We start from the raw sequence: 14,586 nt of genomic DNA on the forward strand, positions 1-14,586 counted from the left end.
AGACTGAACTCAAATTTGGTAGACCAAAATGTTTTTGTCTAGCAATATTTTTGTCCTAGAGACCAACTTTAAAGCGGAGTTCCACCCAAAGGGGAAGTTCTGCTTTAAGGACGTGTTCCCCACTCCCCCAAATTTCGACAGGCACCCACTTCCCACTTCCGTTCCAAACACCGTGGAGCTCTGCAAGGAAAGTTCTCCTTCCTCCCTCCCCCTGCAGTCTTCTGGGACACTGACAGGCCCAAAAGACTGCATCCACTACTCACAATGTGCAGCGCAACTTGGGCATGCACAGTGGGCACCCGGCTGTGAAGCCACAAGCTGTCACAGCCAGGGGCTCATAGTGAAGATGCCAGGGACCGAAGACAGCGGGTGAGACTGCCTGGGGTGAGCTCACCGCTGGATCCTGGGACAGGTGAGTGGCTGTTTTTTAAAAGTCAGCAGCTACACTTTTTGTAGCTGCTGACTTTTATTTTTACCACAGGTGGCTGGAACTCTTCTTTAATGTTACTTTCTAGAAGGTCCTTAGTTCCCTCTCTGGTTGCTAGATTAATGCCAGAAGCTTTCCCCTAATTCCTTTGAAGCATGTAATGAACTTTTTATGAACTAAAATCAGGCAGACTCTCGCACTAATAAATCAGGTCCTGCTTCCAACTACTGTGTACAAAAGTGAAGCAATCAACAAATGGTGCCGTAGCTTTAAAAATAAATCAATATACAATAGTGATCAAAATATGCCACTAGTCGCGCAAATAAATGTATATAAATATATGTGTGCATTCGAACACAGTGAAATTAATGAAGAATAAAATGACCAGCAAAAGTAACTTCCACTGTAAAAAATCATTAAACCATAACAAACAAGTGAAAAATAGTCAGTTTCCACTGTGTGTCACTCCAATGGGTGAAAAATTATATATAATATAAACAGTTCTCATCCACTAGTGCAGTGTTCACAGATCATTAAAGAATAGTCATAATAGGATGACCTGATGAAATCCCGTTGTGTGCTGAATAAAGAGACACCAGAGAGATCCACCACCTCCGTGCTGCACGCCCCTCAGCCCAGCAACTTACCCCAGCTATTTGCCTTCCATTATCATGGAAAAGGCCATCTGCGCATAGATATCCCACTGTGGCAATCAGGACAAGGGTAACACTGACACTCCTTTGATTAGGCAATCCTCTCTTGCTCTTATATGAAAGAGAACATAAAGGGCTCCACTAGTGCAGTAACGTTTATACCCTTTATTGAAATCAATTATCCTCTAATATTGCAAATACAGTTAACATATCTTGTAAAGCACATAGTTGCATATAGAAGGGGATTCGGGTGCTCACGTGGGCTCTGGTGTTGTCCGCGATGATATCCTGGACAGCCCGAGAGACACTGTTGTTCACCACCGTTCACCCGATCAATCCACTGGTACGTTGTGTGGCCACGCCCCTAACATTTTGTCACTTCCTGACGTTATCAAGTCTTTGTTAATTTCCACAAGTGTTTCTAAACACCTAAGGTAGAAAGATACAAAGTGATTACATTATATTTACTTTATTTCATCATCTGCAGATTAAAGGGATGAACTTCGACAGTTAAAGTAACCTGATATATACTGTTTAATTAAAAAAATTGTATTCATCTGAACCCCTTTATTAACCCCTTTTCTACCCCAATCAGCCATACTTAACGCCTTCTTCCCCTTTTTGCCCTCAACTATTATTTTCTTGCTGTTTTTGTTTTATATACATTTTTCTACTTGTAGCCCTGCCCCCTTGGGGGTGGCTTGTTGCATGGGTGTCCTCTTACGCCCTGAGCCTGCTCCAACCCGTCTTACACTATTAGTTCGGTCATTGTGAATAACTGAGACCACAAGTGTTGCAGTGAATAAACAATTTACTGCTTTTAACTTTTATATGTAGAACAGGAATACGCAAACAGAATCAGAAATAACACAGATGTTTCTAAAGGGATATATCCTGAATTCCCAACCAAGGATTTAGGCCTTCTAGTTCAGCACCCAGGATCCAGAACGCAGGTCACAAATACATATGCACAAACAAATGTGTATGTATGCTAGAGGATTGCGCTCAGCAACGATAAACAATACTTAAAATAAGCTGAAGTAATTAGAGAGTGACCACAGATAAGAATGACTACACTTGGTGACTTGACTGCAAGGTAAGCAATGTATCAATATTGAAATAACTATCAGAGTGCACTCTGTGTACTAACGGGGCCCCCTTTATGATGAATACAATAGTCTCCTGAAGAGTGAGGCCTCACTTGTCTTCACTGGCAAGGAATTCCCAACAATCCAAGGAAAGTATTTGTAATCTAAAAAGGGTAGAGATGATGAACTGTATTCCCCAAAGCTATCAATAGTTGTAATCCACAGAGAAGTAAACGTAACAATTCCTTATGCGCCACAACAGGTTGACAGCCTAGGACTGGATTTAGGGCTGCTTAAGGCCTAGACCACCCACCTCGCACTATATTTGTATCTGCAGTGTCCAGTGGTTCAACTAAATGTTGATATGACCTTTATAAAGTACACAGTCTATTTGCCCTTCACTGGAATCAGTCTAGGTCTGTATTTAACCACTTAAGCCCCAGCCCTATTTCGGACACTTTTTGTTTACAAGTTAAAACCAGTATTTTTTCCTAGAAAACTACTTAGAACCCCCAAACATTATATATATTTTTTTAGCGAAGACTCTGGAGAATAAAATTTCGGTCATTGCAAAGTTTTTTGTCACGCGGTATTTGCGCAGCGGTCTTTAAAACGCAATTTTTTTTGGAAAAAATTTGAAAAATCACATTTCACTGCATTTAAAAAATAATAACCAGTAAAGTTAGCCCATTATTTTTTTATATTGTGAAAGATGATGTGACGCCGAGTAAATAGATACCCAACATGTTACTGTTTAAAATTGCGCCCCCCCGTGGGATGGCGACAAACTACGGTCAATAGAGATCTCAATCGGCGACGCTTTAAATTTATTTAACAGTTACCAGTTAAGAGTTAGAGTGTAGCTCTTTTTTTTAAAGTATTGCCCACGCTCTGGCAATCGCGGCGATACCTCACATGTGTGGTTTGAACAGCGATTTCATTCGCGGCTCGACTTGCGTATACGTTTTTTTTTTTGTGCGTGAGCTAACGGTGACGGGGGCGGCTAAATTTTTTTTCCTATTTATTTTATCTTTTTTTAACTTTATTACAGGTTTTTTAAAAAAAAAAAAATCTGATCACTTTTATTGCTGTCACAAGCAATGTAAACATCCCTTGTGACACCAATATGTAGTGACAGGTACACTTTATGGAGGGATCGAGGGTCTAAAAGACCCTAGACCCCTCCACTACACTTCCATGTATGCAAAACGCCGAAAACGGCGTTTTTGCATACAGCCGTTTTTCAAATCTGCCGCCTTTTGCAGCACAGTAACCCGGAAGTGACGTCATGGACGCCGCCTCCGGGTTACGTCATCGGAGACCCGATCGGTGCCGTTTCCGGCATTCATCGGGACTCCATCCAGCTGGCGGAGGTGCCGGCTGGGTGCTCGGGGCTCCCGGTGGGACGGGAGCCCCGAGCAAAGCCACGGAAGGCAGCGGGAGGGGGGGGACGTCCCCTCCCGCTCACCCGGGTAACGATCGAGCGGCTCCCAAGCCGCATCAGTCATTACCGACGGAAAGCCGACCATCGGCTTCAAACCACGGTACCGGAATGATTCCTCTAGCTAGAGGCATCATCCCGGTATAACTCGGCAAAGTTACCCGACGTATGGGTACGTTAGTATGCGGTAAGTGGTTAATAGAGATGCCAATACTGGTTGCCTCTCACCCAAACCGGGAGATCCGATTCCCTCTGCGACCAGGCTCCACTCTGCTCAGCGTCTCCGTCCGCCTGTCAATCACCTTCCGCTCGGTCACGCCACCGAGACTCCTCCGCACACTCACACCGCCGGCTTCACTCCGGTGTCCACCACTAGACCTCGGCCTAAGTTCCTGCGATCTTCAGAAGCTCTTCCCCTTCTGTCCAGTGCGCTGTCCTCGAGGCAAGAGAGCTAAGCAAAGTCCCGCCTCCCTTTATATAATCACTCCCAGCAAGCCCCGGGCGTCCTGCTGCTCCCTGGGAGAAGGGTCTTTCTGTCTCAGCAGTCTATGATCCTGGCTCCTCCCGGACTACATCTCCCATAATGCCGAAGTCACTATCTTGCAGAACTTTAATAACAGTAACAATAACAATACCAGCCGAAATTAGAAGCTGATTGATTACCATGCAGAGCTGCACCAGATTTTTCCCAAATGCAATGAGCAATGAATTAGATGCAGGATCAGCTTTGGAGGCTGCTACATGGCCAGAAGGCATGCTTGGGTATCGCTGGCGATAATCAACAATTTAGAGAATAAATTATTATTAATTTTTATGCATATGGATAAAAAGTGCTCATTTTCACCTGCAGAGATTTACCAACATGCTGGGAAACTTCCATGACCAATGAATAATGGCTCCAATCTTCCAGCTGAAAAGTAAATGCCTGCATAACAAAACAAAAAAAAAACATTCTTTCTAAATTTAATATGATAATATTTGGAAGGAATAAAACCAAAATAAGTATTATTCCAAGCAGCAGGCTGTAAACAGACAATTTTATTGTTGATTTCAGAAAACAGTTGAGACAATAGAAGAATAATTTATGTTAACAAAAATATTGCAGAAAGCTGCCAACATCTTAATGTCAAAATAATCTATTTCAATTTAGTAAACCAAAAAAGGTTCTAACAAAGCAACAATCTGAAAACAGGCAATCCTCTAGCCATCCTAGCTACTTTGTTAGACAATGTAAGATATGAAGATGTCTTTCCCTCAATCATAACCCCATTTTCCAGAAAGTGTTTTTTATGAACAATTGACCCTGGGCATTCAAATCCCCTAAAATGAATTGCTTCCTAGTGGAGTAAATTTGGATATTCTCAGCAGACTTAAGAGCTGTACACACTGGCTGAACATTGGGTGGCATCGGCTGGCTCAATAGAAACCAGTCGACATTCAGCATGTGCGTACAGCAGCTGATCCAGCAGAAGCTGGCCTTTCAAAAAAGGTCTGCCAATCAGCACCCGATCAGCACTCTCCGCCCATGGCGGGGGGTTTCCCTGTCAGAACACAATAGCTCAGCGAGGGAGATTGCTGTACTAACATTGAATTATTAGTACAATGGCTCCTGTGAGCTCTTCAGTTTTTTTTTTTCCGTTTAGCCCGCTGGGTTGAATGAAAGAAAAAACTGTTAGTGTATACCAGGCTTAAGGCCTAGTTCAACAAGGGACATCATACTGGTGCAAAGAATATGAATAGGCTTAGTCCCATGGATGATGTGGTGTAATAGGGAAAAATTGATTACAATAGGGGTTGTATAAAGGTCAAATTATGTCCTTGATGATGTACCAGTGCTTGCTCCTTTAAACTAGGGATCAACCGATTATCGGCAATGCCGATATATCGGGGGGCCGATATGCACTTTCCCCGATATATATCGAAATCGGCCCCTGAGGTAACCGATATTGCTGATATTTTGGGAAAGTGCTTGTACCGGAGTGATGCCTGCAGCTAGAGGCATCATCCCGGCACCCATAGCCGACGGTCGGCGGTCTTGTAATGACAACCAATGCGACTGAGAAGCCACTCAGCTGTCAGTACAAGGAGCAGGATGGGATGCCCCCCCTTCCCGCCACCTTTTGTGGCTCGCTCAGGTCTCCCGTCCAACCGGAGACCCGGGCAACCATCCTGCCCGACCACCGAAGACCCGATCAAAGCCGCATTCGGCTCTGATCGGGTCTCCATGTAAAAACCTGGAAGTGATGTCATGACATCACTTTCGGGTACCCAGCGCCAAATTTAAAAAAATGACAGCATTCAAAACAGCCAAATTTGGCATTTTGAATGCTTTTAAATGCATTCACCCCAGATCCCTCCACAACAGTACCTGTCAAGAAAAAAAATAAATATATTTTTGTAAATGTACAAAAATATCGGCCAATATCGGCCGATACTGATATTTAATGGCCAAAATATCGGTATCATTATCGGTTTTAAAAAAACAATATCGGTCGATCACTACTTTAAACGGCTGCTCAGTGTTCAAGCAAGAAGGGGCTTGTAGGTTACTGGAGAGGAAACACAAGTGCCTTCTGAGTCTAGCACATCAATCAATTTATTGAAAAAGGTATACAGGTACTCACAATTGGATAAGAATTGAAGCATGTATGGCACTGTATAGAATATCTCCCTGTGGAAAGGATAGGATCAGGATGGCATCGGCTGCTGCGGCTAGCGTGAATGTATCCGATGGCTGTCAGTACTTCCGTGACGTCTACTTCCGGGTGCAGGGGGTTGCCAAGGCGACGCGTTTGTGGAGCATACGCTCATTCTTCAGGCCTAGTTCACACTTGCATTGAAAGCTGGCATTTGATTGGCATTTATAATGCTACTCAAATGCATATGCAGTGTGACCCCTGATGACATGAGATGCCTCTGACGAAACGCATAGGGTGTAGGTAACGTAACACGTCACTTCCGCCATTTGGAACGCAGGTGGTACACATATCGACATCCCTGCAAAATGAGGAGAGCTCCGCATTATATAATTATTTTAAAAAACCTATAAAGGTTTTTTCTGTTTTCCCTGATCTCATGGCATACTGTATTTGGAGTATGTCTGGAATGGATCTCCCATCCCCAGTATAAAATAAACAACACAAACCAAAGATGCCGGAATGGTCATTGTCTCAGTTCTCACACTTGGGTTTTCAACTTAAATGGGTTGGAAGTGTTTCCGGTAACAATGGCAGACCCACCTAGGGCCCAATGCCTGGAAATATTGCTACATATGTATAAGATATTGGTATACACTATATTGAGTTTGCACTGCACTTAAGGAGCGCGGTTTATTAAATTTTTGATTTTGAAAATAGTTTAGGCTTAGTAGCCTTACAACCAGCTGCTTCACAAATTTTCAATTATTTGAATATCTTAATGTAATTCTATCATATTATTTATATATTTTTGGTAATTTTTGTATTTATTTGTATTTAGCAATAGTTTGAACATATTAATTTAGGGTGTGCAGGTATTTAGATGTTCCTTTTTTTCTGCATATGCAGCTGATAATATAGCGCACAGTGCTGTTCACATTATCAAAACATGAAGCGTTAGCGTCGTTTGGAAGGAGTTGAAGCATTTCAACTCCTTCCATTCAAGTCTATGGTAAAACCACACTTCAAAACAAACACTGTAATGTACTACAGTGCCGTAAACTCGCCACAACCACGCTGCAGACGCATGCCAGCATGTCTGCGGTGCAGTTGTGGCACTGTAGTACATTACAGTTGATAAGAGGCATTTGTGGTACGGTCTTAACGTACCAAAAACACGTCAGTTGCATTGCAAACGCGCATAGGGCATTTGGTGGAGTGTTTTTAATGCTTATTAAACACTTATCTAACACACCTATAAACGTGCATTAACATTATAGGCGCGTTCCATAAGTGTCAGTAATTTGAGCAAGTCCTTATGCATTCAGTAGGCAGCTCCCACCGATTCTAAAGTATTTGGTCCTTATGCTCTTTTCCATTTTACTCCATTTAATTTTACATTTGCAAATTAGATTTTTCTTCCATTGTTATAAATTTAGTGGTTTTCCCTGTAAACTGCCCTCTCTAAAAGGACATTGGAGTAGTACCATGTTTTACACAGCAGGTCTGTAAGTGAAAACCCCATCTACTACATGTTTAAAGCAATGACCCGGTCAGTGCCTACCTGTGGACAATGCTTTCTTGGTTTAACACCCCCCAACAACCCCCCAACCCCATGCCCCCCCGTTTGCACAGAACATCTCGAACAGGGAAAATTTTCTAGCAAACGTTTGAATTCTATTAAAGTCTATGTGACATGAACCGCCCTGGAGGACATGTATCAATGTAAAAAAAGTTTTTTTAAACAATCATTTTTTTAAAGGAGCAGTGATTTTATTGATGCTTAAAATGAAACAATAAAAATGAAAAATTCCCTAAAATATCATGCCTGGGAGGTCCCCTTAACCACTTGCCGCCCGCCCGCTGTCAAATGATGGCGGGACGGTGTGGCCATTATTCTGGGAAGATGTCATATGACGTGATCCCATTCAGCAGGGCAGGCGCGCGATCGTGTGCGCACCGCCCTGCACTGCCGGTGTCGGCGTGTCCCCGGGACACCCCCCCCTGTCACCGGCAGGGGGGAAACAGCATATGGGCATGGCTGTTTCCCACGTGATCGGCTGTGTTCCAATGACACAGCCGATCACAATACAGGAGCCAGGAAGATGACCGCGCATGCGCGATCGGGAGCGCGCAGCGCGGTCATGTCAGTGGCGCTGTGTTCCGTAGGAACACAGCTAGTCACCAGCAGTAGTAAACAGTCACTAACAGTGACTGTTTACTAAGTGATCGGCTGTGAATCCATTCACAGCCGATCACAAAATGTAAACAAAGAGCAGTAACTCACTGTTACTAGCTCTTCTCCCCTCACACAGTTTCCAGTGTGAGGAGAGCAGAGCTAGAAATAGTGAGTTACTGCTCTGTGTACCTGTCACAAAGTAAAATCACACAAATAAATGTCCCCACACAGTCCTCAGCCCCCCCCAATTGCACCTGTCACCCAACAGTCACCTCATCAGTGCCCAGAAATTGACACCCATAAGGCTACGTTCACACTTGAGCGCAGCGATCGCGGGCAGAATCACCGCGATTCTGCCCGCGATCCGGAAATCATTGCAAATTGCGGGACGCCTGTGCATTGCCCGTGATTTGCAATAGCACCCCAAACGCTGTGCGATGCCGCGATTTCCACCTGCCGAATCACGGTAACATCGCGCGCAAACATCGCATGACGCCCAAAAAAGGGGCGTCATGCGCTGTTTGCGCGATGTTAGCTTGATTCGGCAGGCGGAAATCGCGGCAACATCGCACAGCGTTTGGGGTGCTATTGCAAATCACTGGCAACGCACAGGCGTCCCGCGATTTGAAATGATTTCTGGATCGCGGGCAGAATCGCAGTGATTCTGCCCACGATCGCTACTCTCACATGTGGACATAGCCTAAAGTTCACCGGTCACCAGAGACTGCCATCAGTACCGCCGTGCACCATCGCCCGTCACCTGTCACCCATCAGTGACCATCGCCCGTCACATGTCACTCCATCAATCACCATCACCTGTCACCCCATCAGTCATCGTCATCTGTCACCCTATCAATCATCGTCACTTGTCACCCCATCAGTGATCGTCACTTGTCACCTCATCAATCATCATCACTTGTCACCCTGTCAGTGATTGTCATCTGTCACCCCATCAATCATCGTCACTTGTCATCTCATCAATCGTCGTCATCTGTCACCTCATCAATCATCATCACTTGTCACCCTGTCAGTGATTGTCATCTGTCACCCCATCAGTCATTGTCACCTGTCACCTCATCAGTCATCGTCACCTGTCACCCCATCAGTCATCGTCACCTGTTTGCCATATACATGCAACCACTTACCGACCGCCTAACGACTATATGCGTCGGCCATTAAAAGCGAAATACTGGGTTATGGCAGCAGATAGCTGCCATAACCCCGGTATTTTTTTAAACGGCTGGCGGTCGGCTTTCAGATAAGGGTGGTCCCAGTGGCGGATTCGCCGTGGAATTACCCTTACGGTGCAGGGGAAGAGGTGCCCCCCCCCCTCCCGCCACGTCCCAGACGTTTTCCCAGGTTACCAGACTCGCCGGCAGCGGGGAAAACTATCCGGTCCCGGATCCTCAGAGACAGGAAGTCGAGTGAGGGCAAGATGGCCCTCACTCGACTCTATGGTCTTGGAGGACCGGAGCTACGTCAAAAGTCGTTGCCTAGCAACCGGTTTAAAGGGCCGCTTTTTTTTTTTTTTTTCCTTTTTCAACAATTTTTTTTCTTTTTTAGTGTAGTTGTGAGGTGTGAGGTCTTTTTGACCCCAGATCTCACAATAAAGAGGACCTGTCATGCCTATTTCTATTACAAGGGATGTTTACATTCCTTGTAATAGGAATAAAAATGATCAAAACATTTTTTTTTTAAACTGTGTAAAAATAAAAAAATAATAAATAAAATAAATAGGAAAAAAAAAATTAAAGCGCCCTGTCCCCGTTAGCTCGCGCGCAGAAGCAAACGCATACGCAAGTCCCGCCCACATATGTAAACGGTGTTCAAACCATACATGTGAGGTATCTCCACGATTGTTAGAGCGAAAGCAATAATTTGAGCCCTAGACCTCCTCTGTAACTCTAAGCTGGTATTCTGCAGAAATTTTTAAAATGTTGCCTATGGGGATTTTTAAGTACCAATGTTTGGCGCCATTCTGTAAGCATGCGCAATTTTGAAGCATGACATGTTGGGTATCTAATTACTCAGCGTAACATTATGTTTCACATTATGGAAAAAAATTGGGCTAAATTTACTGTTTTCTTATTTTTTAGTTAAAAAAAGTGAATTTTTTTCAAAAAAATTGCATTTGGAAGACTGCTGCGCAAATATGGTGTGCTAAAAAATATTGCAATGATCTCCATTTTATTCTCTAGGGTCTCTGATAAAAAAAAATATAATGTTTGGGGGTTCTAAGTAGTTTCTAGCAAAAAAAATGATTTTAGCTTGTAAACACCAAGTGTCAAAAATAGGCCCAGTCTTAAAGTGGATAAATGGACAACTTTGTGAAAAGTGCTACTTGGATGTTAGGCCTCTGTATGTGGCTAGGCTGCGTAAAAGTGTTACACATGTGGTATCGCCATACTCAGGAGGAATAGCAGAATGTATTTTGCGGTGCAATTTTTGCTATGTACATGCTATGTGTTAGAAATATTGCATCAATGGACAGCTTTGTGTAAAAAAAATGCGTTTTCATTTTCTTTCCACATTTTCCAAAAACTTGTGGAAAAAAAATGACATATTCAAAAGACTCATTATGCCTCAAAAATTATATGTTGGGCTGTTTGCTTTCCAAAATGGGGTCATTTTATGGGGGTTTCCATTGTCCTGGTGCTCCAGGGCCTTCAAAAGTGCGATAGGTTGTCAGGAAATTATATGTGTAATTTGTGCTCCTAGAATGCCGGACGGTGCTACTTGGATGTTAGGCCTCTGTATGTGGCCAGGCTGTGAAAAAGTCTCACACATGTGGTATCGCCATACTCAGGAGGAGTAGTAGAATGTGTTTTGGGGTGTAGTTGCAAGTATACATATGCTGTGTTAGAGAAATAACCTGTTAATACGTCAATTTGTAAAAAAAAAAAAAAAAAAATCTTCATTTTGCAAAGAGTTGTAGGAAAAAATTACAACTTCAAAAAACTTACCATGCCCCTTATTAAATACCTTGGAATGTCTACTTTCCAAAAAGGGGTAATTTGGGGGATATTTGTACTTTCCTGACTTTTTAGTGTCTCAAGAAATGAGATAGGCCTTCAGTACATCAGGTGTGGTCAAGTGTGATCAATTTTCAATGATTAGCACCATAACTTGTGGACTCTATAACTTTCACAAAGGCCAAATAATAAACACTTATTTGGGTTATTTTTACCAAAGATAAGTAGCAGTATAAATTTTGGCTAAAAGTTGTGAAGAAAAATTACTCATTTGCTAAATTTTATGACAGAAACAAAGAAAAATACGTTTTTTCACAATATTTTCAGTCTTTTTTTATTTATAGCACAAAAAATAAAAAACCCAGTAGTGATTAAATACCATCAAAAGAAAGCTCTATTTGTGTGGAAAAAAAGGACACAATTTTTTATGGGTACAGTGTTGCATGACTGAGTAATTGTCATTCAAAGTGTGAGAGCGCTGAAAGCTGAAAATCAGTCTGGGCAGGAAGGGGGTGAAAGTGCACTGTAGGCAAGTGGTTAATGTGCCTGAAAAGTGTCGCATTTGTACCATGTATGGAGCCTGCTTCAGTGATACTGAATGACATAAAGGAAAAAATGTAATTTAAACTTGCTCGCAGCTGAAATCTATTGTTGTCAGCTCTCCAAGCCAAAATTTAAAAAAGAAACGGCATGGGGTCCCCCCAAAATCCATACCAGACTCTTATCCAAGCATGCAGCCTGGCAGGTCAGTAAAGGGGGGGGGAACGAGCGAGCGCCTTCCCCCTCCTGAACCATACAAAGCCACATGCCCTCAACATGGAGGGGTGGGTGCTTTGGGGCATGGGGGCTCTGCCCCCCCCCACCCCAGAGCACCTTGCCCCCATGTTGATGGGGACAGGTGCCTCTTCTTGACAACAAGGGGGCCCCTGGATCCTGCCCCCCCCCCATGTGAATGGGTATCGGTATCGGGTACATCGTACCCATACCCATTCACCAAAAAATTGTAAAAAAGTGAAAACCACAGAACACAGTTTTTGACAAATCCTTTATTAAAAAGAAAAAAAATAGTTACCCTCGATGTAAATCCATCATCAATCACAATGCCCGCTGAACCGAAAAAATTGAAACAAATTAAAAAATGCATCGCCTCTTAAGAGGCTACCCGCCGTATGCCCAATCTTCAGCTTTGATGGTTCTTTTATAGGCAAGGGGTGGGGGCACCCACCTACGTCACCCGGTGGCACCGCCCCTTCTGACATCACATGACATCATGTGACATCAGAAGGAGCGATGCCACTAGGTGACGAAGTAGGGTGGCCCCGCCCCTTGCCTATAAAAGAACTGTCAAAGCCGAAGATCGGGCAGACGGCGGGTAGCCTCTTAAGAGGGGAAGTGATTTTTATTTTTTTCTATTTTGCAGGACCGGCCGGCATCGTGATTGTTGATGGATTTACATTGAGGGACACAATTTTTTTTTCTTTTTAATAAATGACTTGTCAAAAACAATTTTCTGTGGTTTTTACTTTTTTAAAAATTTTTGGTAAATGGGTAGGGGTACTATTTACCCAATACACATTCACATGGGGTGTGGGATCTGGGGGCCTCCTTGTTAAAGGGGGCCTCCAGATTGCGATAAGCCCCCCCACCCACAGACCCCCACAACCACAGCAAAGGGTTGTCGGGAAGAGGCCCTTGTTCTCATCAACATGGGGACAAGGTGTTTTGGGGGGCACCCCAATCCACCCTCTCACTGTTGAGGGCAAGCAACCTGGCATGGTTCAGGAGGAGGGCCGCTCGCTCGCCCCCCCCCCCATTTCCTGCATGCTCGGATAAGGGTCTGGTATCGATGTGGGGGGGGACCACACCGTTTTTTTTTTTCATTTTGGCGTGGAGCTCCCCTTAAAATCTATACCAGACCCAAAGGACCTGGTATAACTTTTGGGGGGGGGGGGGCACGCTATTTTTTTTTTTCAAATTCTGTCATAGGGTTTCCCCAACTACTTAAATACAGGCCACTTTCACCCCCATTCCTGCCCATACCAGCTTTCAGCTGTCAGTGCTCATTGGCGTCTATGATATATCTTAGTCAGCTTGAAGTGGCACTGCTCATGAACTATAAGTGACAGGGACACAAAACTTGGGAAGTGCCAAGAGGAGACCCAGGTCTACAACATATCTATACATTTTAATAGTGGAATATGCCTGTACACTACACTGACTGCACTAAACTGACTAAACACACTATCCACTAACTACCTGCTTAATCTCCATTGTCATACACTATACATGGCTGCCATGTAGGCAGCAGCCTTATACAGTGTGGGGGCGTGGATTTAGCCCCTGAGCCATTATTGGCCAAAGGCACTCTTATCATGGCTCTCACAGTGCATACAGGTCAGGTGCATGCTTTGGCCAATCAATCAATCAATCAATCAATGCAATGCAACAGCAGAGTGCATTATGGGGTGCTCATCAGCTGACAAACTTCTCACCAAGCGCCCCATTTGTTTGTGTGTTCAGCAAACACACGAACAGCTGATGTTCGAGTTGAACTTACGTTCAAATTGAACACAGAGCCCATTGCTATTCTCTAGCTATACTGGGAACTCAGTGTACTCTTCTCCAATGATTAGACTTGTCCTGAAACGCCCCCGCTGCACAGCTATTCACTGGGAAGCTCAGTGTGCTGCTGTTTCTCCTCCCGTCAGCTCTTATGCAGCTGAGAACAGAGGGAATGTGATCACTTATAACAAAGGGAAAAAAAGGTATTTATAATGTTATTTTATATCTATACAATGATGTTTTGCCTTTCATTGCTTTTTTAAACTAAGCGGGTTGTTTTACAAGGCGATCGTTTACAATCACTTTAACATATAAAACAATTATCTGATGCAAGGTCCACTCTACAGTCTAATTATTTGGTATTACATACTGTAATTGAGTAGAATATACTGCACAAAATTACCAGAGAACAAGGTTTTACTTAACTAACTAGGAAAAGGAACCCTGACTAAGATAATTGGTTTGTGGCTGCTAGTGAACTTCCCAATTAAGTTACAATAAATTACTGTACATGCAGTAAGTTATTGAAGAACACAGATCTAGTGATTCCATGACGTTTCTGGTGTTTGTGATGACTACACAATATAGAAGCATATAATAGCAAGGTGCTGAGTTACGAGCAATCAAA

This window comes from Pelophylax lessonae (genome assembly GCF_965119305.1).
Source record: "Pelophylax lessonae genome assembly, chromosome: 1".
NCBI lineage: Eukaryota > Metazoa > Chordata > Amphibia > Anura > Ranidae > Pelophylax > Pelophylax lessonae.